This window comes from Camelus bactrianus, chromosome 13 (assembly GCF_048773025.1).
Source record: "Camelus bactrianus isolate YW-2024 breed Bactrian camel chromosome 13, ASM4877302v1, whole genome shotgun sequence".
Taxonomy (NCBI): Eukaryota; Metazoa; Chordata; class Mammalia; order Artiodactyla; family Camelidae; genus Camelus; species Camelus bactrianus.
Genome location: NC_133551.1, coordinates 11,427,042 through 11,452,242, shown reverse-complemented (window position 1 = coordinate 11,452,242; position 25,201 = coordinate 11,427,042). Strand labels below are relative to the sequence as shown.

General features: G+C 43.0%; 1 long non-coding RNA gene across 5 annotated transcripts in view; it reads right to left on the bottom strand.

Moving 5' to 3' along the window:
• Positions 1 to 23,148: 23,148 nt before the first annotated feature.
• Positions 23,149 to 25,201, bottom strand: part of LOC141579681 (uncharacterized) — an 84,614-nt gene continuing 82,561 nt past the window's right edge. For 4 of the 5 annotated variants that reach the window (XR_012511544.1, XR_012511541.1, XR_012511540.1 and 1 more), the window contains one exon: positions 24,064 to 24,241. This is a non-coding gene — a long non-coding RNA (uncharacterized LOC141579681). Of the gene's footprint in view, positions 23,300 to 24,063; positions 24,242 to 25,201 lie in introns of those variants that run through there. The other variant, XR_012511543.1, reaches the window with a different exon arrangement.

Sequence of the window (25,201 nt, the reverse complement as noted above, 5' to 3'; positions counted from 1 at the left end):
GTTGGATTTGTTAGTAAAACAATTCTTTTTCTTACCTAGCGCATCAGTGATGTTTTCAAGATGATAAAAAAAAATTGGCCCATGGCATTTAAACAGTTGCGTGTTCTCGTAATTCATGGCTCACGGTCTCGTATTTGTCACAATTGGAGAACTGTTTTCTTTGTGCAAATTCTCATTGCTTTCGTGACGCAGGGACACGTGTCCTTACTGGATGGAGTATGATAGTAGTTGTTTGCATTCTCTCCCTAAATCTGGATTCCTGTGTTATGTTTCCTGTTAACTTAAAAAATAGGAATATTGTTATTTACCTAAATAGCTATCCTCGCACCAGTGATGCATATCAAATTGGTCCAAATAGGAATTCCAATATTAAATGAGACAGTAACTTCACAACCCACTGTTCCAAAAATTTGGATTGATGGTTCAATTATACCAGGGACATTAGCTGTTTTAATTGAATCAATCATTGCTTTCTTCAATAAAATTTTCCATTCTATCTGCTCTTTTGGTTTATTGTTCTTCAGTGTTTCATTTGCTTTCTTTCCCAAAAATATATGATTTTGGCTTTTGTCATTGAATACCGTTACTGGTTTTGCTACCTCATGCTGGAGAGGAAGGCTTGTGACTGTTTTATAGTCACTGGTTTCATGGTTGTATGAGTGCTTAATGCCACGTTGCAGGGGTGTGGAGAGCTAATGAATTGTGTACATAAAAGGCTTAGTCTACACTGAGTGCAGGGTTAGTGTTCGCAGCCCATGTCATCAGTATCATAATTAATCCATTACAATCATCCTCTATTAATCAGTGTTATCCTTCTAATGTCTCCAGGAGAGGAAATGTAGTATTCTGAATGCAAATATTTGCCAAACTTTTAGTCAATTCAACACCTTTAAAGCTTTGCTGTAATAGGACTGTGTGCCTTCTATCCCTAATTCTGCACCTCCTGACCCAGGACGCGGTCTCAAAGGCTGATCATCCACGAGACAATGGATTCTTGATCCCATGGCTCTGTATGTTCTGGGACATCTGGGGACTTCAGCACTGTTTTAGGGGCTTTGGGTCCCACCTCTTCATAGCATTGCTGAGATGAGATCTGTGGGTTCACCCTCATTCTTGAGTGTATTGTGCATTTTTTCTAGAACCAACACACGCCACCGTGGCAGCACTGCTTTGACCACGTGCTGGGGCAGTGTGTGCTTGTCAGTTCTTGGGTTTAAATTTTCTGTTCAAATTTCTAAAATGGGGTATATTGACAGATACACTCCATGTAAACAGAAGCTCTGTGGGGTTTTCAGCAACTTCTAAGAACATAAATATTCCTGAAGCAGCTAATCTTCCTCCCAACAAGTGAGGAGCAAGCCGGCAAGTCCTGGGGGCCTGTGGCGGCCAAGCTGTGCAGCCCAGGCTGCTCACCGAGGAGCAAGGAGAAAATCTTAAAAACCTACTTCCATGCTGTCTTTCACAGAATCTCAGAAATGAACGTTTTAATATCTAAAGAGGGGTGATTTTTTAAAATAAATTTATTTTTTTCCTTTTTCAGTTTTATCAGGTAGAATTTTTACAGTTCAACTTCACATACACATATTGCATGTAAATACATGTATAGAGCATACTGCATTTTTTAGTTTACATATATGTACTAATTATTGTTTCTAAGAACAGATTAGAGCTTTAGATTTTTAAAATTACTTACCAGAGGAATAAAGACATCTACAAAAGAATAAACAGAATATGGTAATCCAATCACAAAGGACAGTCAGATGTGCTTGCATATATTCAAGAAATCAAAACAGTATTTAGTTCATTTGTGGTCTTATTATTATTGCTATTAATTTTAGATTCCCCATAAATGAAGTCATATGGCATTTTTCTTTCTCTTTCCACCCCACTTCACTTAGAATGACAGTCTTCAGGTCCATCCATGTTGCTGCAAATGGCATCTTTTATGGCTGAGTAGTATTCCATTGTATATATGTATCACCTCGTCTTTATCCAGTCATGTGCTGATGGACATTTGTGTTCTTTACATGTTCTTTGTTCTATGTCCCTTCTGGCAACAATTACGGATTTTAAATATTTTCCACCTTAAAATCCTTCCTGAAGGATATGTGGTAACTGGAATCAAAAACAGTTACAGCACAGGGTTGTTTGTGATGGGCCCTGGGGGCTTGGTAGAAAGGTTGGCAGAAAGGATTTCAGATTCTGATCAAATGAGTCCTCCTCTTGTAGCCCTGCTGACCGCCTCTCTCACGGCCTGCCCTACAAGTCTGACCAGTCCCTTTTGTGAATCCTACTGTATTGTGCACAAATTTTGTCCAACTGGTGTCATCCAGTAGGGACCTTAAGTGAGGCACCCAAGCTCCTGTGTTGGTTTCTTCCATCAGCCCTTAACTTCCTTGGGAGCCAGGACTGTCTCATTGCCCTAAGGATCCCTAATGCCTAGTGAGATACCTGATAAAGCTGGTACTTAACGAGCACACGGGTCAAATGGAAAAACCTGATCAAAAAAAGGCCCTCATTTTTCAGACATGCCTACTTGAGCACATAGGGTAAAATGACATGTCTTCTTGGATTTGCTGTCAAATACTTCAACAAAGGACAAATAAAAGAACAAAGGTCTGAATAAAGGAAATATGGAAAAGTTTGTGAATTCCTTTATCTGGGTGATGGGCTGATTTTACTATACTTACTGATGTATACTTAAGTTAGTTTATAATTTTACTGTCATTAGCTGAATAGCAAGTATTAATACGTATTAATTGAAAACCTTAGAACTTACCCCACAAACTTACCCCACACAAAATCCTTAATATCCTAGTAGTTTGTCTTTCAGAAATCTTTTCCCACAAAGACAAGAAAAAAGGGAAAGGCAGATCCGTGCAGTATTTCCAAGTTGTCAAAAGACCAAAGGCCGATACAAAAGAAGAGATTGTAAAAAAGATAAAGAGGCTGAAATCAATGTCCGGAAAACCTAGCTAACAATCCTAAATGGCCCAACTTAACTAACCTCAGCACTGCTGCATCAAGAATGGGGCAAATAGCACCTAGTGGATTTTTTTTTAATAAATACATAATAATCCAGTTCCTACCACAGGCAATTATGAGAAGACTGAGTATAATTTCTAACACCAACTAGTGTACAAATCATAATTTCTACTTGATTCAAACTGCTTCTTCTATAAAATTTGAATCTTTTTATTCTTAAGACAGATTTGTGGCCTATGACCTAGTGATAAAATTTTCAACTCGCTTGTATTCAAAAAGTTCACCATAGTGAGAGTTTATTGCATCAAGTATTCCTTTTTGGGAAACCCATGTGCCTTGTCACTCTCTTTCATATTTCCTGTGGAAAATTCAATCCTTCATTCAGGAAAAGTCTGAGCAATATATCTCATGGAAAACCTTCATAAACTGCAACACAAGAAAATGAAAATGACAGTGAGCAGCCCGTGAAGCCGGCAGACACACATTGCATGGCTGTGTTCCCGCCTCGACTTTCTGTAACCAGCATGGAAAATGTGCATTTCAAGAAATAGACATAAACACTTTTCAGGACCTGAGCACACAATTTCCCTTTCAGGGTTTAGTGGGCTTCCATTTAATTCTATGAGAAATGTTTAAAACAACAGAACAACAGCTGAGATAGGGTTTAAAGTAACTTTTATGTCTTAGTGAAAATAAAGCCAACTGATAGTTATCATTTTTACTTTATTTGATCTCACTCTCTTACTTTACCTCCCCAACCTCCTCCACAAAATGATGGTGAACATCCCCTCCTGGGTCAGAAGGCTAAGTAGAAAGTACCAATCAAATGGAGGTGTGCTTTGTTGTTTTATTTTTCAAAACAAACATGTTTCATTCATGTGATTTAATAATTAACATCAGAAACAAAGTCTACTCAATAAATGGTAGCCAAAATATGTCATCATAGCTGCTCATCAGGTTTGGCCCCACGTTACACACTTTTACATGGACATGTGCCATGTGCTGTCATGGGAAACGGTGAGTGGGGACAGGGCCTCTGGTCTCACAGGGCACACGGCCTGGTGGGGGAGGTGGTGTTCAATCATTGCCCTTTTTTTTAATGTACTTACAAATTATGGGAAATGCTATTTAAAAAGAACAAAATGAGTCAATGAAAGTGAAAAATACAAGGACAGTATTTAGGCTGAGGGAAGACAGGAAACCTCTTTGAAGAGCTGACACTCCACTGAGACCCAAAGGACAACTCCAGTGCTGCAGGTGAAGGGCAGGGACACATTGATAAAGGGCTGATATCCAGAATATACCAAAATCTCTTTAAACTCAACAAGAAGGATGAACAACCTGATTAAAAAATGAGCAAAATGCCTGAACACAGACCTCATCGAAGAAGAAATCTAGATGCCAAAGAAGTCTATGGATAGATGCTCCACAGCATCTGTCATCAAGGGGATGCAGACTGAAACAGCGAGGTACCACTGCACACCTGTCAGAACTGCCAAAACGCAGAACACTGACAGCACCGAATGCTGGTGAGGATGTGGAGCGTCAGGAATTCTCATGCATTGCTGGTGGGAATGTAAAAGGGCCCAGATACTTTGGAAGACGGTCTGGCAATTTTTTACAAAACTAAACGTACTCCTAACATATGATCCGGCTACTGTGCTCCTTGGTGTTTACTCGACGAAATGGAAACTTATGTCCACACACAAAACTGCATACAGATGTTCATAGCAGCTTTATTCATAATCACCAGAACTCAGAAGCAACTAAGCTGTTCTTCAGTAGGTGAATGGATAAACTGTGGTCCAGCCAGAAAATGGACTATTATTTGGTGCTAAAATGAAATGAGTTATCAAGGCATGGAAAGACATGGAGGAACCTTAAATGCTTATTACTAAGTGAAAGAAGCCAATCTGGGAAGGTTCCGCAACTGTCTGATTCCAACTGTATGGTGTTCTGGGAAAGGGAAAACCACAGAGACTAAAAGATCAGTGGCTGTCAGAGGCTAGAGGGGAAGGAGCAATGAATGAGGTGCAGCACAGAGCATTTTAAGGTCACTAAGACAGACTACTCTGTATGATGCTGTGACGGTGGATACATGTCATTGCACATCTGTCCAAACCCACAGAGTGCACACCACCAAGTGTAAATCCTAGTGTCAAGTCTGGGCTCTGGGTGATGATGACGTGTCAGTGCAGGTTCACCCATTGTCACAAATGCACGCTCTGGTGCAGGCGTCAATAGTGAGGAGGCTGTGGGGACAAACTGCAGTTCATACACCGAATCCAGCCCCAGCCACCACTGTTAATAATGCTCTGTGGGTGTGTGGAATGTCCGGCTGCTCTGGCGTCTGAACAGCAGAGCTGAGCAGCTGCACCAGAGATCAGGAGGTTTGCAGACCCTGAAATACTTACTCCCAAGCCCTTGACAGAAAAAGTCTGCTGAGCCCTGTTCTAAATGAATCAGAATTCACCCTGATGAGACAGGAAAGCATGGCCCAAACCAGGCATGGTTAATGGGACTGAAGCAATGTTTTAGTTCCAACACCTTTGCTGAAGTCCTGCAGATCCAGCGACAGATTCTAGGCAGGAAGCGTCTGCAGAAGGAGTCGGTAGCAGGCCTTCCCGCCAGGCTCCGGGATGCCGGGGGCCACGCGCTGCACGGGGGCCACCCGCTTGAAGAAGGCGCTCTTGCGGTGGAAGCCGATCAAATCATAGAGCTCGGAGAGGATGCTGCACTGCTGAATTCTCTCCTAGGAATGCTGAAGCACAGGGAGAAAAGCAACAAGCATCTGAACGAAACATGTAATTAAAAAAAGACCCGTAAAAAATTTTCCCTTAAAACAGAGACCCAACGACACAGGAAGGAAGAGGAAGGCTGACTTCATGCACTGATGGGACCGGATGCAGAAATGCAGGGACGCAGCGCTGTGCAGACGCTCCAGACCCCCTCTGGGCCCCACCTTTCCGAGTTCCGCCTCTCCTTTTACTAGAAAGGTCCGTATTCCCTGAAACAGAGGAATCTGCTACCTAAACATGGGACACAGAGATGGGAAAGAGGAAAAGGAAGGGAAAGTAAAGGAACAACAGTTCATCTAGACCCTAGGGTTTGGGCGGGACTTTCACCAAACACACAACCTCTCAAAGCACAGAGCACACAGTGAGAGGCTGACAGAGTGTCTGCGACTTCTGCTCCTTAAACACCAGCTACCTGCCAGCACACGCTGTGCCCGTTACTGAATCATTACAATCATTTCAGAAACTATTACTACCCCGGCTCACAGGCAAGGAAATCTGAAACTCGGGGAGGAATTATTATCATCCTGGACAAATTCCCACGGCCCAGAAGTGTCAGAGCCTCCGGCAGACCCTGGACTAAAATGCTCCTCATCACCACGGGCCCTGAGCCTCAGGCTGAGGCCACGTCAGGTCTGCACGGGCCCAGAGCACGAGTCTGTGGGGCAGGGAGTGGTCCCACTGGAAGTGCCAGGCCAAGGCCCTCAGGAACCTATGTAATGAAACCAAGTCCCCAAACTCATTTCCAACACACTGCCCTGTCCGGGAGGACTGCTCGGCACATCTGGCTTATCACCTGTGCACAGGCTGTGCAAGGGGCCCAGACAGTGATGTGACGTCCCAGTGGAAGTGGCTCGGAGACCACTTCATCACAGGACAGACTCTCCCGGCTTCCAACGTTAACTCTCCATTCCATTTCCAACTGGAAAGTAAGTTTAGACTTGCTTTCCTCTCCAGAAACAAAGAGAGTGGTAACATCAGCAGGAAACTCAAGACTGAGGAAGAGTCTCCTAGCCATTTGGAAGGATAGGCTGGGGAGGGAACAGAGACAGGGATCAGAAAGACCCGTGTTCCAGTCCAAAGTCTGCACATCACTCGCTTTGACAGTTTCCTTATTAATACAGGTCATAAAATCTAATTATGATTGTTGGGAAAACTAAATGAAATAACGTATGCCACTAGCATAGGTGTAAAATCCTCCATGAGTGTTCCAGAAATGGACGTGACCATGGTTAGATACTGTCTGCCAAGTCTTGTGTGCTAAGTTCACATCAGCCAGCCAGAGATGTGCCGGAGAATGCCTCAACAGCGAGCAGCCTTCTCCAACTTGGAAACTCACAGTGTCCGAAGAACAGGCAGTGGTGGATGCTTTGGGACACTCTGGAGGTAGCACTCCAGTGATGACTTTAAAAAGCTGGGGAGAATTTAGGGGACCATACAGTTCAAATACAGAAAACTCATTCCATGTCTACAAATATTCATCTCGAGCCATGATGATTCATAGAGGGAATACACATTCAAACGTACATCATTTTCCCACATAAGTGCATCAATACAATTTGGAAAGAATGTAACTTTCTTCTCTAGATCACACAGTGGGTATTACAAGGTTTGTACTGAAAGCCCTACGTGTAAATCATCTGCAAACGTAACTGGGTCCATTATCAGTCATCATCATTCGAAGGGAAGGATGGAAAAGAACAAAGCCAAGCTAATACGCTCCGGTATTTTGTTGGGTTACGATGTCACAGAGGAGACGGACAGGTCATCAAGGAACCACTCTGCCGTGATCACGGAGCCGGAGAGCGGGATGGGCGGCAAGATGTATGACGCAGCCATAGCTGTGCCTGCTCTTCTAGGCAGGTACCCAGTCACTTCGACAAGGTGTCAAAAGTGTATGCTCACGTCCTCATCACCTGTCATGCATTAAAGAGAAATGGAAACCTATAAACGGCCAATAACCTCGGTGGGTACACCGTCCAAAGGGCAAAGTCACAGTTTGACAACTGGCCATCCCGGTTCCCTGGGATTCATTCTTGGAGAACCTTAAAAACCACTCCTCTGTCCTCAAGAAGTGCTGCCTACTTGTCCTATCTTTGGCTCAGGGATACACCACGTTCACATGGACTTTAATGTCTGCACAGATTTGACTGTCTTTCTCCAGGTTCACTTGTCCATTCTGAAGAGGCCTGAGTTAAGTCCAAATTCCATAAGATCAATTCCCTCTAGTGACAACTCAACGAGTCTGCAATTACAAACCAACTGAACAGGACTGTCCTCAGCTAAAAATGTCACCCACCCTTCACTGTTTTCTTAATCTCCTCTCCTGGCTAATTGCAACAGACTAACACCACCCTCCACCAAGATACCCAAATATGTCAAATAGAAAGTAAGGTCCATAAAAGAGGAGACAACTCCATAGTCACCTCTGAATTCCTAGCATATATTAATGTCAATAAATAGAACTATGATTATGGCTTCTTTTCTTTAAACCTTTCTGGTTATTTAAATGAGACCATGGAAGGGAGGTGTTTGGGTCCAGTATCTTGATCCAGAAGACTCTGGAGACCTTTTTCGGAATGGCTGCCCACTGATTCATTCAAAACACAACTTCTCTTTCCGGGAGGAGCTGTGATTTTCTGCCAGGAGTTTGTTGTCACTCTCATGCCAGAACAGATTTAAACTAAATACTTACATTGGATATGTTATTTTCCCCCGCTTCCAAAAAAATTGACTTTCCTTACTTCCTTGCCTTGAGGAATGCTTTTTTACTTTTCTTTCTAATTCACCCTTTTATACAGCAGGATTCAGGATGTGCTTGGCCTTACATAAGAACAGCCATCCAACTCCCAGTGTGAGAGGCCTGGGGCTCACCTCCTGCCCTCCTGTCAAGGCAATTGAAACTCAGTTCAGGAGCCAACTGGCCCCCCAGGGCTTCTAATGCTCACGTATCTCCCAGAATCCTTGCTTTCTGGTTTGACTTGGCTTCTGAGGATTTCCCCTCACTTTCTTGACAATTAGCTGTGCAGCTTGAAAGATGAGGAAGGAAGGTCTTATTTCTTAATCAGCATTTTAAGGAACTTATGTAATGAAGGTTTTCAAGAGTTTCTAGAACCCTCCATTGCCGAGACAGAAAACACCCTAGATATTTTCTAAATCTAGCTATCATGTGCATTTTTTCTTTGCTTTTGTTTTCTTAACTGCTAACAGACATTTTTAATTAAAAAATAAAATAAGGCCCCAAATAGGATAGAACATTGAAGAGGAAACAAAATTAAAGGGCAAAGACAGAAAAATGATAAGTACTCTACAAAGTTAATAGAAAACATACAGTATGGATCAGATCAGCAATTCTCAGTAACAGCTAGTTGAAACCTGACCATGAGGTAAAATGTCTCTCCTGTCAGGAGACGGCCAACAGAAAACAGAATTAAATCAACAAACTAAAATTCTAAGTCTGGCGAGGTAAAGAAGTCTACCAGCTAAATGTGTTTTCTCCTGGAAAAAAGGGAGACACACAAGATCTTTTCTGTGGAGCCTGAGCCCAGGTGAGGATGGTGAAGTGAGCTCTGTAAGTACCCAATTAGCAAAGTGATGAATAAATTGACGTGAGCTTTGATGACAGAGATGATACTACTATTCACTTGTCCTGTAAGTATATCTTCACGTTCAATGATCAATACCTCGGCGTCCTCAGGGATTGAGATTATAGGAAAATGCACAGCCCGGGCCTAGACCTCCTCTATGATTGTGGCACTGCACTTAGATGTTTCAAGGGCACCTCCAACTTCACCTGCAAATAGCTGATTTCACGGTGCTCCTCCCATAGCCGTCCTGCCCAGGGCCCCTTGTCGGGGGTCAAGGTCTCTCTGCCTCTCCCAGCTCAGTCCCATCACTCATAGATGTGACTGGACCCCTCCTTCAGGGCCCAATTTCCTCAGTCAATGAGTCCCACCTCCCACACCTCACCTACCAGATTCTCACTGGCACTCCATCAGCACTAACTCTGTGCTGGGGACCACGCTGCACATTGTGCACACGTTATCTCACTGGATCTCCACAGAAGTCCTGGGAAGTCGGTATATCACTTCTTCAATTAATAAGATAAATTGTTTCACTTCCTTGAGTGTGTCATCCAAAGTGACACGGCTACTGAGCCACAAACCTGGGACTGAAAATCACTTGAAAATTGAACACTGCTACACCTCACAGCCACCCTACTCTGACTTATCACATCACCTCCTGCCGAGCCTTCTAAATGTTTCTAAGCATTCTACAAGACAAAAGTGATCTACGAGAGCACCCCTCTCCCCTACTTAAAATCTGACAATGACATTCCACTTCCCTTAGGAGAAAGCCCCACCGGGCCTGAGCACAGCCCAATGGCCCGGCATCTGCGTTCCCTGCGCGGCCGCGCCGCCTCACCCACCACACAGCACTACATGTGCCGTGTCCAGGACTGGGATGCTGACTCTGTACAACCCAGGGCTCGTCTCACTCAAACAATGATCACCCTCTTCAGTGCTGACTCTCAGAAAATTGTTTTCTCTGGATGAATCAATATCTTTTTCCTTACAACTTCCCATCATTGATAATGAGCTCCCTCCAAAAGAGAGAAGACCTAATCCTCAGACTCCTTATCTGTAAAGTGTGAATAACAAGGAAATATGAGAGGTTTTAAGCGAAATAATATTCATGTGAAGCTAAAGGACAATTCCCAACATACAGTAAGCACTCAATATGTGCTTACTTAATATTAATAAGAATATAATGCATTCCAGCAACCTTAAATCAATGCTTTATGGTTTTGTCCAAAAGACTACTGACAAACTATTGGACGAACCCCTTTGAGCAGATCCGCCCAAGCGTACTGGGATAGGTAAGCCTTGACTCCAGTTACAGCTGCAGCCAACCAGCACTACGGGGCTGGGGCAGTTTGCTCAAACTCGTACATGTTGCTTGAGCATTTAATTGTCACTAATGAATAAAGACAGGTGTTCTTTAGTCAAAGCTCCTGAAACATAAATCTTCAAAGATTGATGCAAATTAGTTTCAAGTACAACACTCTCACTAGAAATTATTTGAAAATTATAGTCTTAGCTCCTCCACACATTGAAAGGGCATTTTCTTAATGTATCTGACTATATACACTGAGAGGATTGTTTAAAAGAAATTAAGATGAAGCCATAATGAATAAGCTTTCAGTATAATCTGCACAAAGCCTCACCCAAGGGTCTCACTTCTCACTTCCACATAGGTGTTCAGGTAGCTTAACCTGGGTCTTGGTTTCTTATGACACGGGGGTGGGAAGAATTGTGGATAGATTTATGTAGCAAATATAAATCTAGGGTATTTGCTGTGTAGGAATCCTAGAAATAAATAAATTGATATATAGTCCCACCCTTAGGAAGCTCAGCCTTTCCAATTACAACAGCATTAAAAATAAAATGAGAGATACATTTAACAAAATTTTACAAGATTTGCACATTGAATATTTTGAAGTATCACCAAAAATATTAAAAGATCTACATATATGGAAGGCATCCCATGTTCATGGAATGGTAGACAATATTGTTAAAAATGTTAAGACTCCCCAAAGTGATCTACAAATTTAATGGAATCCTTATCAAAATTCCAGCTGACTTCTTTGCAAAAATTGAAAAACTGATGCCAAAATTCATATGGAAGTGCAAGGGACCCAGGTCAGCCAAAACAATCTTGAAAAAGAAGAGCAAAGTTGGAGGACTCACTCAAAGGTTACTACAAATCTATAGTACTCAAGTCATTATGGTACTGGCATAAGTTTGGATGCATAAATCTATGAGACACAATAAAAAATCCAGGGGGGAAAGTTACATTTACAGTCATTTTTCCAGAAATGTGCCAACAACACTCCATTGAAAGAATAGTCTATTCAACAAATGGTGCAGAGACACCTGAGTATCTGAAGGCAAAAGAATTAATCTGGAATCTGGACCCCCGTATTTTATTTAACAAATAAAATATTAATTCAAAATGGATCACAGACAGAAATGTAAAAACTAAATGTATAAACTTTCTAAAAGAAGACATAGTTTAAATCTTTGTGGTCCTAGGATAGGCTATGGCTTCCTAGATACAATACCAAGAGCACAAGTGAAAAACAAGAAAGATAAAATGGACTTCATCAAAATTAAAACCATTTGTTACAAAGGACATCATCAAGAAAGTGAAATGAAAGGGGAAGGGGGTAGCTCAAGTGATAGAGTGCGTCCTTAGCAAGAAAAATAAAATGAATAAATCTAATTACCTCCCCTAGAAAGAAATTGTTTTAATGCTTAAAAAAAGTAAAGTGAAACGACAATCTGCAGAATAGGAGAAAAATTTTGCAAAGCATATATCTAATAAGAGACTAGTATCCACGATATAAAACAAATGCTTACAACTGACCAATACAAAGAAAATCGACCCAATTTTTAAATATGCCAAGTATTTAAATAGATACACAATTGGCCAATAAGCATATGAAAAGATGCTCAGCATCACTAGCGAAATCAACATCAAAATGAGATCTGATTTTACACTCACTAGGATGGTTATAATCAAAACATGGAGAATAACAAGTGTTGGTCAGGAGGCAGAGAAATGGGAACCCTCAATACGCAGCCGTTGGAAGGGGCAATGGTACAGCTTCTTTGGAAAAGCCTGGTGTTTCCTCAAAAGGTTAGAATTATATGGCACAGCAATTCCACTCCTACATATAGAGTCATCCCTCAGTATCCTCGGGATTTCGTTTCAGGAAACCCCCACCCTGGATACCATAATCCAAGGATGTTCGAGTCCCTTTACAATCAGCCATCTGGATCCATGAAGTGGAAACTACAGATATGGCGGGCCAACTGTACAGCCAACAGAATGAAAATATATTCTCACAAAACTTGCACATCAATATTCATGGCAGTATCATTCAGAGTAGCCAAAGGTTACAAACAATATCCATCCATCAATGAACGGATAAACAAAATTACCAAGAATAGTCCCACAAACTTTTGGTCATTGAATCTTTGACAAAGGAGGTGAGAACATACAATTGAGTAAAGACAGCCTCTTCAGAAAATGGTGTAGGGAAAACTGGACAGCTGCATGTAAATCAATGAAGTTAGGCTACTCCCTCACAGCATACACAAAAATAAATTAAAAATGGCTTAAAGACTTAAACATGTAGACAAGACACTATAAACCTCTTAGAAGAAAACATAGGCAAAACATCTGACATACATCTCAACAATGTTTTCCTAGAGCAGTCTACTCAAGCAATAGAAATACAAGCAAAATAATACAAGTGGGATCTAATTAAACTTACAAGCTTTTGCACAGAAAAGGAAACAAAAAGCAAAACAAAAAGACAATTTATGGAATGGGAGAAAACAGTTGCAATAAATGAAAGTGACAAGGGCTTAATTCCCAGAATATGTAAACAGCTTTTACACTTAATAAGAAAGAAAAACAAACAATTCAATTCAAAAATGGGCAGAAGTCCTAAAGAAACATTTCTCCAATGAAGACATACAAATGGCCTATAGGCACATGAAAAAAATGCTCAATATCATTATCAGAGAAATGCAAATCAAAACTGCAATCAAGTCTCACCTCTCACCAGTCCGAGTAGCCATCATTCAGAAGTTCACAGATAAATGCTGGAGAGGCTGCCGAGAATTGGGGAGCCTCCTACACTGTGGTGGGAATGCAGTTTGGTGGAGCCATTGTGGAAAACTGTATAGAGGTTCCTCAAAAGACAAAAAATTGATCTCCCATATGACCCAGCAATCCCACTCCTGGACATATATCCAGAAGGAACCCTAACTCAAAAAGACACTTTCACCCCAATGTTCACAGCAGCACTATTTACAATAGCAAGACATGGAAACAACCTAAATGTCCACTGAAAGATGACTGGATAAAGAGACTGTAGTATATTTCTCCAATAGACTACTATTCAGCCATAAAATAATAACAAAGTAATGCCATTTGCAGCAACATGAATGGACCTGGAGAATGTCATTCTAAGAAAAGTAAGCCAGAAAGAGAAAGAAAAATACCATATGAGATCGCTCACATGTGGAATCATAAAAAAAAAAAAAAATCAAAAAACAAAGACACAAAAAGATAAACTTATCTACAGAAAAGAAACAGACACAGAGACATAGAAACCAAACTATGGTTACCAGAGGGGAGAAGGTGTGGGAAGGAATATATTGGGAGTTCAAGATTTGCAGATACTGAGTATGTATAGAATAAACCGCAAGTTTATATTGTATAGCACAGGAGAATATATTTAATATCTTATAGTAACTTATGTTTAAAAAGAATATGAAAATGAATACAGGTATGTTCCTATTTAACTGAATTGTTGTGCTGTACACAAGAAACTGACACAACATTATAAACTGACTAGACTTCAATGAAAATATTTTTAAATAGACCAAAAAAGAAAAAAAAGGAAAAGAATATTATGACCAAAAGAATAAAGTACTGACTCAGGCTACAATATGGATGAACCTTGAAACTTTATGCTAAAATAAGCCAGACACAAAAGGACAAATAGTGCCCTTTAAGGTGAACTGTATCTAAGCGTTTACTGTACTACTTCTGTAAATTTTCCGGAGGTTTGAAGTCTATCAATATCAAAATAAAATGTATTATTCATTAAAATCATAAAATGCTTCCTCACAGGAGGGCTTTAATTATTAAATGCAGAAATGCATGTAAAGCTCCTGGAAAAACACTTTGCACGTCCACACACAGACAGTGCTGTCACTGCCTCTCAGAGGGTGGTGCCAGCGCTGATGAGGGCTGCCTCCACTCGCTGCCCTGCAGACAGGAGTGAGGGCCTGGGCTCTGACAGGCAGGGTGAGCGTGACCCTGGGTCAGACACAGCCATGCCCCAGACTCTGTGTTACCCAACTTTCTTATACAAACTGCAACATGTAATGTAAAAACGCTACAGGGATGTATCTTACAACACAGGGAATACAGCCAATGTTTACAGTAACTATAAATGGAGCATCTATTGTACACCTGAAACATATCATTTTAAATCAGCTATACCTTTATAAAAAATTAAAAAATAATTTAAAAATGTTATCACTTTAATATTCAATTCGGTTTTTAAGTAACTACTAAACAGCTTAGAATGTATAAAAGCATTTAAGTGTGCTGTTTGTTTACATATTTATTTACTTTCAGCCTCCTGCTAAAAGAGAAATTAAACAATTTTTTTAAACTCACCTTAACAACCATAACAACAAAAAGGCAAAACTGAGAGTGAAGAGAAATTGGAGATTCAATACTTAAATGAAACCAGGGGGAGGTAAAGTCATAAAAATGGATTCCCTGGAGTCAGGGCAAGTGTTAAAGGCCGACTAGAAATTCAGCTGTCAGATTCTTGGCAGCTAAAGCAAAAAGAAAAGATCATGGGGGGGTGGTAGAGCGTGTGCTTAGCGTGCACGGGGTCCCGGTTTCAAGCCCCAGGGCCTCCACTAACAGATAAATACACCTAATTACCTACCCCCCCAAAGTGTCCCAAAGAAAAGAAAAAGAGAAATTTCTTTCCAAAAAAACCTGATATTAAATTTGGATTAAATACTTAAAAAAAAAAAAAAGAAATATAGAAAAGATGAGTGACACTGTGAAGGAAAAGCCCAGCTGGGCTAGCGAGCTAAGTCACAAATCTAAGTGTGATAAGTGTCGGTTTACTGATCTAAGTATTGCTGGGCTAACTCGTAAATCTGAAGTTTAGTGTCAGTTTACTGGGCTAATAAGCTAACTCGTAAATCCAAGGTCAACAATTGTCAGTAACGTGATCTGTTCCAAATTCATAAGCTTCAGTGTACTGATTCCTTGCTTTTTGTTGTTTGAGCCTTATTGGCTAATAGCCCCTTACTTGTAATTAACCCTATAGAACCTCATGTGCAGGTCTTGGAGGTGCTCAGAGCTTCGGAACAGGAGCCCCTCTGAGCCCGCCAGCATAATAAATCTCAGTGCTTGTTTCTTGGCTGGCCTGTTCTTTCCGTAACAACACAAGCGATAATGCCCTTGAGATAAATCTGTGATGGCTGCTGGCAGGTCCCCATGTCTCACGTGGCAAAATCTGAAACATCCTTCTCACCACTCAGAGTCATCATAAGCCCACTCCACACTTCCCGCTGTTAAATGCAGGAGCACAGGCAGGGCCCGGCCTTTGCTCTCTCTCTGTCATCACAGTGAGACAGGATGGAAGGTGCAGAGCACAGCCATTCAAGGAAGGCCACAGCAATTAACATCAAAATGGTGAAGGATTCAACCCCCAGTAGGCCTTGAGGCTCAGGATGAAGAGATTTAACTTCTAGCAGAGCTTGAGCTTCATTATGCACCCATTGTAATAGTAACATGGTGAATATCATGCCCCAAGGTACCATGGCAGTCCCAAGGCTAGCCACAAAATGTCAAAGGGTGGGAAATGGCCAACTCCCTGGGAATCCCAGCCCCTTGCCCTTAGGCTGGTTCTTCTACATATTAGCAAATGAAACCACCAAGCCCAAGAAAACGAGCAACACAGCGCCACCTCGCGGTCACCCCTCTCTCTCCCTCTTCGGAGAAAGCCCACACTCTGTGGAGTGTGTACCTACTTTTAATTGAGCACCCAAACCCCACATCTCGTGGCCTTTCTGTTGCCTTTCAATGTGTCTCTGTGAATAAATCTATCTTTTCTCAACACTGGCTTGCTCTTGAATACTTTACTGCATGAAGCCAAGGAACAAAATCTGGTGGGACACATCCCAGGGGCTCAACCAAAGCCTGGGACACAGCCCTTCTCATGCCTCACGTTTTTTTCCTTGTATCAACAGGACTGGGTTGTGAAGGGTGCTCTGAGGCCCCAGCTAAGGGACAGAAGTCGCCCCCAGTTCTCGAATTGGCAGGCAGCCTCTTCCCCAGCAGGGCCTTGTGGTCTGCCCGGTTCTCTGTGTTTCTCTGTTGTGCTGACTCCCCAGCCACAGAGCGTTCTCCCTAGGCCTGTCCCCACAAAACCCTTCTCTCCAAAATACAAGCACATCATGTCACAATCCTCTTGTTCAACCAGGAAATGCTTAACCCACTTTTTCCCTCCACAGTAAAGTACCTAACTGTCCTCCCTCCCATCACAACACTTCTTTGTTTGTGAGAACTCTGCACTCCCCACACACCATCCTGAACGCAGGTGCCTTGCTGGCTGGGAACGAGATGTTTCAGTCTCACACAGCCTGCATCCTTTCACTTTCCCCTTGTTACCATAAAAAAGCCTTTCCTGAGTCACCCACAAATCTGATTCTGAACTTCATAATGTGCTGAGGTTGCAGTCACTGTGTGCATACCTCCCAGGTTTTGACTAAGTTTCCTTCACGAGATCTTCATTAAGGAGCTGCATCAAGAAGTCGAAAGAGGATATTCTTACATCTGAGCGGAGGAGCCTGCAAGAAATTTAAATGGCTTTCAAGAGAGAGTTAACCAGGGACAGAGAGGTCGCAGGTCCTAGTCAACAATGTCATGAGGCAAAATGTTCTTCAAAGACTCAGAGTGGCTTCTGAACGTAGAGTCGGCAGGGAGGAAGTGACACGCAGTGAGTGGGGTGAGTGACACAGGGTACGCTCCCCCAGCTGGGGAAGAATTGGATTTTGTTCTAGTTTTCCAAACAATTTCTTAATACCTTTTTCTCCTATTGTCACATACCATTTCCTATGAATTAAGAATATCAATGTCAGTCATTTGGGCCGCTTGGGGGAGGCAACATGATGCCATTCACAGGGCTGGGACATGACAGCCACACCAGTCTAGGTTGAAAGACCAGTGGGGGTATTTCCATGGTGATCACGGGCATGCAGCAAACTCCCCAGCTTCAATGACCTCATCTCAAAAGTGGGGCAATAAAACTACCAAGAAAAGTGCGTGATGATTATGGAAGACATCTGTTTACTAGGTAAGTGCCCGTGACAGCTGCAGCTTAATGGGGAATGAGTATGATTAACAAGGCCCTGTCTACCTGGCCACACGCTCCCTGCCTTCCTGCCTTGGTGCAGCAGCAGAGTTTGTTTAGCTGAGATGAACGCCCCCAGAGCAGCCCCGACGGGAAAGCTCGCAGCTCTGCATTGTGAGGCGTGTTCCTTTCCTTCTCAGTGCTGATCACAGTTTGCTGTCATCTGTTTTTATGTTTATCCCTTTTGTAACTTCCTCTCCTCCGGAGTTTTTGCTCAAGCAGCGCAGGGCCAGGTGTGTCTTGCGGCCTGCCTGATATTCTGGGCTGGGAAACAGCCGACCACACATCTGGCTCTGGTGCTGAACGGAGAGGGCAGAAGGCCCTGGGGCCCATGCTGAACCGAGGCCCATGCACCCAAAATTATGGTCTGACTTTGGGCAAATTACACAGTCTTCTTTACCCTGAGATTCCTCATCTGTCCATGAAAATAACTGCCCATGGCACACAGAGTTACCAAGATTAAAGGAAATCACCAAATTCACAACATATTCAAGGGGCTACCAGTGCATCCTCAACAGACAAATGCTGCCTTTACGGCTCTGACACACGCCAAGCGGGGTGGCCACACACAGTGAACACTGCTAAGTGCTTCATGTGTGCTACAATACTCTTTAGAACTTACAACAATCCCAGGAAGAAACGAATATTATCATGCCCATTTCACAGATTCACCAACAGGTTAAGAGTGGTTACATTCTAGTCCAAGGCCGTATGGTGAGGAAATGGTGATTTAAACCGGAATCTGGGCCCAGGCTTAGGCTCCATCTCTCTCCCATCCACCTGACCACTTGCCTATGAATTCCACCTGTCCAAAACACAAGTTTGCAGCCGGCCAGCTCTTAAATGCAATGTGTGCCACCATTTGTCAATGTTGGTTAATTACCATAAACTGTTCTCAGATACCACAACAGAAAAGAAACTTGGACTCAAGGAATTCTGCATTGCGTTCTCCTGTAATGTGCAGTCACCCTTCACTACACCACCAAATCCAAATGTATGCTTCCTCCATGTTTATGTTTGCACACGGCTTATTAAAGTAGAAGGTACCTGCAGTAATTCCATCTCGGTTGCTTTCCAAGGTTGCAGATTATCCATAATCAGTCCGTGAATGAAAATACTACAATGTGAATGAAAATACTGCAACCATGTCAGTAAACAACGAATGCTGAAACCAAGTCATCAGCGGCTGCTGCCACCCCCCAGCGAGTGCATGCCTGCAGCCCAGCCTCTCAGCCACTCACAGTGGTGCCCTCTGAGTGGATTCAGAGTAAGAAAGGACAGGATACTGGCCCTAGATACCTAGGTACCTGCCAAAGGGATGAATTCAATGACACAAATGTTTGCTTCCTCCCATACATAGAAAAGCACTAAATACTTGATCTTGAGATATCTGGTTTTCTTTAGATAACAAGCAATATTTTATTGTTCCAACTACCTGGTCTTTCTTGTAAAACTTCTATATATCCTAGCTCTTCCCCTACCTCTTGGGAGCAGTCCCTCAGAGTGATCTGAGAGGTTGCCATTCCGGCTCGAGTCCTCCAGCCAAATAAAACATAACTCTTAACATTTAGGCTGAACGTTTATTTCAATGAAGTCCCAGAATAGACAGAACTCATCAATTCTGTAATGGAACACACTGGATCAGGAAACAAAAGCGTGTTTTAGTCTGGAAAAACTACGGTTTCCTCTTTCTTCCTGTCATTATACAATCCCACCAGAACTCATTAATTTGCTGTCTGCTCATCTGGCAACCAAACTCAGAGAAGAGTCAACTCAGCAGAGTGCTCTACTCGGGAGAACACCCCGCAGCAGCACTGCAGGCTACCTGTCCTCCCGCACGCTCTGCTGACCCTTGGTGTCCTCCGTGACGACCAGGACAACAGAGCTGTTCCCAACAGCTGCAAAGTCCCACACGATAAATAAATCATTTTATTTTATACGATATTTTACGTATATACCCATCTCTGAAAACAGCTTTGCTAGAAGCCCAAATCTTCAGCATCAATCTGCAAAGGCAAATCCGGTCCGCAAGGGAAACACAAGACTTAAGAGGAAGCTAAGGCATCCAAAGTACTCTCAACAACCTAAGGCCTCCAAAGTCCCCTGCAGGACCTTCAACCAAACTGCCTGCAGGCCTGCAGCTGCAGGCGGCAACATGTCTTCTTTTAAAGCAACCCCTTCCTGCCCTCGGGCACTACAACGTTCCTCTAGGCCCTCCCATCTCAGGGTAAGAGCAGCCGCTGCAGAACATCACAGGGCAGCACTGACAGGACTGGACAAAGAGGATCAGAGCTAAACAAAGCCTTCTGATGACACGAGCATGTCACTCTGTCACTTTACAGATGAAGATATATATAGAGAGAGGTGGGGTGATCTTGCTCAAAGTCACACAGCTAATAAGTGGCAAAGCCTATAACTCTGCTCCTCCCTCCGGCATGACGCCCCAGCTGGGACGCCCACAGGGTTCTCTCCTGCCTGCCGGACCAGTCCTTTACTGTCACTCATAAAACACCACAGGGTGTGACTCTAGCCTACATTTTCAGCATCTTTTCCCTGCAGTCTCGCAGGAACAAGGCGGTTCGGGCCATTGTATGACTTCTGGCTCCCAGAAGCCTCCGTGCTCAGGCTGGTCTTGCCTGTGCATCCAATACCCTGCTCAGAGGCTCTTCCTCCCCTGCAGGAACACGTTCCCACTCTCCGCATGACACCCCCTCAGGAAAGCCCTCTTCTCGCCCTCATCTCAGCAGGTGTCCCAGGCCACATCACGAGCTGCCCCATTAGGACTGCGGGTGCCCAGGTTTGCTAGTCAGACCAGCAGCCTCAGAGCCAGGGTTTATGCCCAGGTCACCCTGCAAAACTACTGACCGCCATACAGACCCAGCCAACAGGTCACCTGAAAGTCGCAGCAAGTGCCCCACCCAATCCCGAAGTCTCTTCATTTGCCAGCACCGCTGATGACTGGTCTCCAAACTTTGGTCAGTTTTTCACAAAACAGCAGCTTCCACTGTGAAGCAGGGGGTTTTCTCTTCTGCTCCCCATCCTTACTGGAAACGTCTAGGGAAATGAAAAGGCCTTTTCTCAACACTTTTCTGATGACACCCACCCACCCACAATACTCACATGCTCAAGAGCTTTGGCTCAACCTGATTTTGTTTCCCTTACACTAAGGGGCTCAAAACACTGAGGGATTCTTTCTCTTTTGAGGGTATTTTTACTCAGTTTATCGGCTTTAATCTGTTTTTGTCTCTCTCTTCAATATCCCTAGAAGTTGCCGCTTCTTATTCCCTTCAGCAGCCTCCCTCCCAACATCTAGCCTAGAAAATCAGCTGTGATGAGGGGCCTGGGGGCAGTCACAGAAGATGCAACTAAGGCACAGAGAGGTGACATAATTTGCCCGAGAAGATCAGCTTCAAGCCCCAACACTGTGTGTCACTTCCCTCTGTTTAACTCTTATGCTAAGCAAGCGAACTTTTTGTAGATTATGGTTATAAACAGATGAGGTATGAAAATACATACAAGGACACACATCAACTCTAAGATGTTCATTAACTCCACTATTTTGTTTCTATTTATTTTATTTCTATTAAAAAAATTAAGAACCTCTGCAGTCAATATAGCAAAATTTTACTGGGCTTTAAATACAGAATATAGAGGTTTTAAGTGTGTCATTACTCATCCTTATTTGTATGTTCACAAGACAAACTGATTTGAAAGTCTCTCTCCCCTCCCCCTACTCACTACTGGCTCTCACCTGAGCTCCCAAACCACACATCTAACAGCCTTTCACTTTACCCACAGCTGAACTCATCAGTTATCCCCCAGAACTCCCTCTACAGATTTCCCTCCTCAGAGCACAGCAGGACCATCATTTACCTCATTAATCCACCCAGAAACCTGTTCCTTACTCCATCCTACCTTCACAGACATCATTCATCCTTTCCTTTTTACCATCTAAACATGCCTTCAATCTGTTCGCTTTTACCTGCTGACCATCCCACCGCTCAAGTGGAAGCCACCAACACTGCCCACCTGGACTCAAGAGTCTCCCAAGTGGCCCCAAAGCCACTCTCCCCTACTTGAGACAAATGGGATTGTGTCACTCCCACACTTTTAGGACTGTTTTCAAACCTACTGTTCTTAGAAGAATCTCCAAGTTCTTCACCTGATGAATGTCTTTGCCATCAAATTGTCAGCTCAGGGGGGGAGGACACGCCCTCTCCCCTAGGACCTGCCCTCTGCCAGAGCATCAGCTTGGGAGGACCTGCTGAGCTGCACCAGCCTGTATTCTAACCCTGGTCTTGAGTTCTTAGCAAACTGCTTCAACTATCCATACAAATCCAAGGTAGATTAGAAAGATTTTAGATGTTGAGCTAGACTATTGATCTGGGGATTTTGCACTAGCAACTTGCAAGTACATGTTCTAATGATTCTGTCTTCTTAAAACCACACCCAGATTTAAGTAGTAATTGTGGAATGTCTTCGGAGTAAAAGGGACTGTACTTTTACAGACTTTATGTTTTATACCATGAACAACCCGGACAGGGTCACAAATGGAACCGCCTCACAAGTGACAGAAGACAGGTGACAGGCATATAGCAACAGGTCACAAAGATGGTAAGAGCAAAGTTGTTTCTCCAACCCCCCAAAAAATTTTTGAAAGAACTGAAAACTCTGAATTTTGAAAGTAAAATACTATCATATAAAGAAATAAAATAATCCTCTTCATCAGTGTTTCAAGATCTGACTCCAGAATTTTTAGCATGCCATATTGAATCCTAGCACAGAAAAATCAGATGGACTAGTGGTGAGTAAGTTCCAGGAAAACTGCAGTAATTCCTCCACTTGTAAAAGGACATAAACTCACCTGTCGAAGATGAATGTAAACCCCATTCTGGAGAAATTCGGAAGCTCCCAGGCTCTGCTTCTGGATGGCAAGGACACGGACAGCTTTGAAGCATGCTTCTAACTCAGTCACCAGCAATCTTACACTGCAGGGGGAAACGGAGGCCCTCAGTCAAGAGCAGAGGTATTCCTGTCGTGTCTCGCAGGCCGTGCCTCGGGGACTCAGTGCCCTGCAGCAGCCCGGCCCCAGGCGAGGACCCGCAGCATGGCCCACCCAAGCAGCAGGTGCACTGGGCTTGAGAAAGCCCATCCCCGATGGGGGCAAGAGTGGCTGGTGGGTTTGAGTGAACATATAAATGCCCATAGCAATATGCCTGCATTCATTCAAGTGATACAAGCAACAGTAGCAGGCTATTTAACAAAATTTCAATTTTCAGTGGAAATTTTGCCATTCCTTTCCACTTGTCACCTGCACTCTGAGACAGGCTTAGGCTCTCTCACACCGGCAGCTCTGATGCAATAGTTGTGAAGTCGTTTTACTTTGCTGCAAGTGTCCTCGCTCCCTGTGTGGCTATGACTGTCGTCTCTTAACACAGTCAGATGTCTTACTGGATCTCTCCCTGCGTTCCTTGCTCCTGCTTCTCAGATCCTAAGATAAAGGGCAAGTGAAGACACATGACCAGAAAAGGCACCGTGGACTTGAACTAAGTCCTCAGTGATCCCCTAGGTGAGTGCTGCCCACCCCTTACCTTCAATTCTCAAGGTTCTGCCCAGGGTGACATCCAGACAGGAGAGCGTCCTGGGCCAATTAAAAGCTGTGTGACTTGGGCCCTGGGACAGGTGCAGGAGCTGGTTCCAGAGCCGTGCCCCTCCCCACCTCTGCTCCCCTCTCTCCCAAGGACCCACTGCCAAGCCCCCAGGTTCCCTGATATTCTGTCCTTCTCTTCTAATCTAATCCAAGCCCTTTTCCTCTTCCTTTATTCCCTAATTATCACCAGCTGAAGTGGTTTTTCAGTCACAGTATCTGAAAAAATTTCCGGCAGCTGAAAAAGAGGTCTCCAGAGGTCAATGCCCATATGCTGGTTCCTGAAGAGAGCCCCTGGTTATGGGGTCCCTCACCAACACCCACGGAGCATCAGACATGTTGCAGAGTCGACCACCCCCAACAGGAGTTTGCTGTGACCCCAATGCCCGCACAGCATCCCTGCTCTCATAAATGTATTTGGCCCACTTATCCGTTACTAAGAAGCAAAAGTAAAAAAAATTGCTCATGTTTCTTACTAAAATTATTTATGAGGTGGAAAAAGAAATTGTAATAGAAAAGAATAAATTTGACTGCATGTTAGATCTGTTCCTTTGGCTTTAAACATTTGCTGTTTTCTAGGCTCAGACTTGGTAGCTCTGTACCTTTTGTAAAAGAAAGTTGCCTTTAGCCTGAAATATCCAGGAGAGCCTATTCTCCGGGCTCTGATCTTTCACGATGTTAACTCTTCTGCACTTATATAGAGATGGCAAGTTGCAAAATAGAGAATCAACTTTGATTTTTTTTGGAGGTTTTAGAGGGGCACCATGATTTGACCCACGTGGACAGCTGCAAGAACAAAGAATTCCAAGGAGAAACAATTCGTACCGCAAGAAGTTTGCAACAACCAACCACATCCCCGCCCCTTTTTAGTATAAAAGCGGATTGATTCCTGACTTGGGGGAGACGGTTCTCCAGCATGTCATTCTGCCATCTTCTGGGTCTGCCAGCTTTTCAAATAAAGTCACTATTCCTTGCTCCAAGACCTCAATCTCCCAATTTATTGGCCTGTCATGCAGCAAGCAGTACGAGTTTCGACTTGGTAACAAGATGACTGCATTGGAGGTAGTATGACTCCACTCTTTCCTCGTTTCCAATATGTAACATGCACATCATTTATGATCTAGTGCAAATAATTCATCAAAGACTACCACAAAAAGAAACTACATTCACCTAGCTATCAACACTGAAGTCACAACCTATCAATTTTATATGCTGTTTAACAACACAACTAAAAAACCTAACATAGGGAATTGATTCCACAGAAATAAAATTATTTCTACTCCTTCAAAACCTTTTTTCTTTTCTATTTTATTTTGTTTTGCATATTGAAAAGAAAATAAAAGACAAATCATTTTATTTCACGTATTTTGTTATAGCTACATAATTTAATTACTACAAAGAGATTTAAATTGCAATAAAAAATTGTTCATATATTGTACAAAGATATATACACAATCAATGTGGATAAGGAAAGGAATGGACATTTACTAAAAATCCACTGCACATCCAGTCTTTTACAAGCATATCCTAGAATATAAGCTCTATGATCCAGGGGTCCCCCACCTGCATTCTCACTGCTGAGTCCCTTAGTAATCTTCTACCAAGGCACCAGCATAGAACCACGCGATCAGTATTTTCGGTATAAATGAGGGAATTAGCTCATTCAATTCTAAAACAAAAACCCTAAAGTAAATACTGAACTTATTTACAGATAAAGAAAATTGGGCACAAACAAGTACAGTTTCT